Here is a 3687-nt window from a genome sequence, read left to right as displayed (position 1 = left end):
GCAACATTGAAATATGTTATTTCAAGTAACGAAAATTTATTTTAGTTTTATTATCAATACTATGGCAAAAAAAACACATTAGCCTAACAAAGTTCAAACATTATTAAAGACAAGTGAACAGTCAGTAAATAAGAACAAATAAACAAATTACAAGCAATAGAACAAACAAATAAGTAGAACAAAGATACAAATGATCTCTGAGACATCTATAAACTTTTTGGGGGTGTTGTACTAAACAGTGGCTTTCCTTTAAAGTGTCATGAAACCCTAAAACACATTTTTTGAGATGCTAACATATATAACCAGGTTGCACATCAGTGAAAACCACAATAGCACTCATTACGTCTATCATTAAGGGGAAAAGTGGTTGTTTTTTTCATTTTTGGAGCAATTTGGTTCTTCCGGTTCAAAAACCAAAGTTAACCCGCGTTTCAAGTTTGTGAGCATATTTCATATTCTCTCGTGCTCCAAACATGAATCAGCACCGTGAATGCGCACATATCATGTCTTCTTCAAATAAAAGATGCGCAGATAACGGCACTTTTATTGTGATACACAGCAAACAAAGATATACAGACCGAAAAATTAAAGAAGAGTAAACAGAAAGAAAGTTTTAAAGATATTTTAATATTCACTTGTGTGTATAATGAGTGTGTTGTAGGTCTGTGTTTTATTGGTTGTTTTCGCCGCTCTTCCCACTTTTCCAACAGCTTTACACACACATTTCTGGAGTCTTTTTCCAAAATGGTTATGCAGTTACATGTTATTACAATTAAACACTGTCTCTCTAGCTATTCATTAGTCTGTCATTTAGTTTTACAAAACAGTGGCTTTGTTTATTTGAAGTGTGCTGGAAGTGTAATGCGGTTACACTGTTAAAATGGATAATCTGCTTAATGTTTTATTGCTGCACAGGGCAAATTAATTTGTATTGATTTAAAAACATTTAATGAATTGTTGACAGTTTATTAACTAATATGGAGTCAATGTAAAATAATTGAGTGCAAGATTTTCACCAGGTGTAAGGGTGTTCAACCCTGAGTTGTAATTGTATATTACAATATAAATATATACTCATTTATGTACACATACAATCAACCTATTGCATCATTGTCACCCATTGATTGTTGCATATTTATTTTTTATTTTTTTAGTACGAGGCCCCTAATATAGGTTTAAATTTATTTTGACAAACCGTATTTTTTTTTATATAATATATAGCACAATGAAAGCTTCGGCTTTGGATTTTTCAAAAAAATGCATTAAACACTTTTTAAAAGCTTATCGTTAAAACTTATTGAAGTTCTTGACCACTGATATAAATGGTTTCTGCACTCAAACATGACTCTTGCACCTTTTTAGACAGAATCATAGTTATTTTCAGCAGGTAACTGGACAATATATATATGAGAGTGATTCTATAATTGCAGGTACATTTGGTGTCCGAAGTCATTATTTTTTTTCTGCTTTTTTCAAATGGTTATATTTTTAATTATTTTAATCACTTTCCCTCACTGTTAAGATCTGAAGCACTGAAAAGTCTATGTGCTCTCTCTGAGAAAATATTTTAATCTAAAAGTTCTTACACCGAGAGTTATTTTATAAAGTTTCAGAAAACAAGAAGATACTGAGGAACACACAGGTTGGTTTTCATTCTCAAAGCTGAACTCACTCATTTGATCCAGTTATTAAAATCTCCAGCTCTGCAGAAACGAAAACAATAAAATCCACTCATTTCTATCACTTATGCATCCGTATCTAACAAAAACAAAACCGTAATGAAATATATACAATAAAAAACAATATTATATTACATGATATATTAACAGAAAATATTTATAAAGGAAACTTTGAGAGGTAAGTGACCAACTCTGCTAATAATACCAATAAAGTTGCACATTAAGTGGTCAGTATTATAGTAATACACTTAAATCAATCAAGGTTGATGTTGTGGAATCATGAGATTAATCCCAATTACTTATTTATACATTTGTAAATAAATGCAATAGGCTAATTGTATTATCATATTTATAACTGTGAGTAAATTTAGTGGATTTGTGTTATTTTTCTCCTTTGTCACTGTCAGATTCTGTAAATAGATTGTACAGGTTTTACGTTTAGCCAGGTTTCAGTGTCAGCTGTTCTGCCAATCCTTTATTTTCCCATATACGTTACTCGTAAATATCTCATGTTCCTGCTTATGAATGGCTTTTGTCAAGTGTCTGGGTTTAGTTAGTTTGGCTATAGTTTGTGCCTGGATGCTTGACGTTACTGCTCTGAAGGTGAAAACTTTACTACCGCTGTGTCATTAGTGAATATAACTGACTTGTCACAATGTAAAAGAAGACAACTACTAGCCACCCCATCTTTGATATCATTAATGCACTCTGCTAACTGGAGTATTATCGGCATAACAGTGAAATCCAATGATAATGTCCCTCAGTGGAAATATATATGCATAGGAGAAAAGCAGAGGACCTAGTACTGAGCCCTGTGGCACTCCGTATTTTGCATCTCTTGATTTACACAAAGTAGTAACAGATACAATGGCCAATAACAAATAATTCTCATAATTCAGCAAAACTGAATTCCAACATAATTCTCAAGCTATCCAAGAGAATATCATGGTCTGTGTTGTTGAAAGATCTAATGGCACTAGAAGAGAAAAGTAGCTGTAATTAGATGCCAAATCTAGGTCATTTGTAACTAAGCATAGTTCCTGTGCTATTATGGCAGCTTATAACGGGAGGCTGTCATTTTCTCAGTCCTTAAGTTCTTCCAAACTTGTATTTAGAAAATGTGCTGCAAAAAATACTATGGATGTCAGCGGGGACCAACAACTGTTTGGTTACCCTCATTTTTCAAAATATCTTCTTTTTTTGTACGGCAGAAAATCGAAACCCATGCATGTTTGGAACAAGTTTGGGGTGAGTAAATTATGACAGCACTTTAATTTTTGGGTGAACTGTCCCTTTAAATCCTGACTGAAATTGTTCGCAGCTCTCCATATTTGAGAGGACCAAGTTGAGTTACTCTTAATATTTCAGACATAAATCGCACATTTAAAATTTGTTTATTATTAACTAGATCAAGTGTTTGTTTTGATAAGAGGTTTGACATCAGCCAGCTTGAAGGTTATTTGGACATGTCCTACAGAAAGAAAAGAGTTAACAATATTAAGAATATATAACAATATAAGATAGGGGTGTGTGACATGGCAAAATATCATATCACAAATTTTATTTTATTTTTTCCGGGAAAATCATGATTTTTTTCACTATTCTTTTTCATGTTGATTTTACTATTTTTCAAGTTGTCTAAGCGGTACAAACTAATTTCCCTATTTTGAAAACAAAGCCTTACAAGGTAACAAAATATACAATAATGGCAGATTTTTAAGGCAAAGTGGACGAAGATAAAAACCTTTTTCATTATTTTCTTTGTTATTATTATTATTATTATTATCTTTGTTATTAAAATATGAACAAAGATACACATAATATACAAATAAAACCGTCCTTTATTTTTCAGATACAGTAGGTGTATTTAACTGTAGCATTCAAGATATTGAATCAACAAATATAAAAATAAAACACTATATATATACTTCACTGTATAAATTGCAGTGATTCTTATTAAAGCAACTGTATTAATATTCTTCAGTCAAGAGCAGTGAGTGATTTTTCT

General features: G+C 31.6%; 1 protein-coding gene across 1 annotated transcript in view; it reads left to right on the top strand.

Moving 5' to 3' along the window:
- The first annotated feature begins 1631 nt into the window (after positions 1-1631).
- Positions 1632-3687, top strand: part of LOC107758412 (gastrula zinc finger protein XlCGF8.2DB-like) — a 5132-nt gene continuing 3076 nt past the window's right edge. Inside the window, exon 1 of the mRNA XM_016576135.1 lies at positions 1632-1642. The gene's annotated coding sequence lies outside the window, so the exon portion shown is untranslated. The remainder of the gene's footprint in view (positions 1643-3687) is intronic.

This window comes from Sinocyclocheilus rhinocerous, unplaced genomic scaffold (assembly GCF_001515625.1).
Source record: "Sinocyclocheilus rhinocerous isolate Xijiao unplaced genomic scaffold, SAMN03320098_v1.1 scaffold624, whole genome shotgun sequence".
Classification (NCBI taxonomy): Eukaryota; Metazoa; Chordata; class Actinopteri; order Cypriniformes; family Cyprinidae; genus Sinocyclocheilus; species Sinocyclocheilus rhinocerous.
Note: the sequence above shows the minus strand (reverse complement) of the source record. Positions and strands in the feature narration are given on the sequence as shown.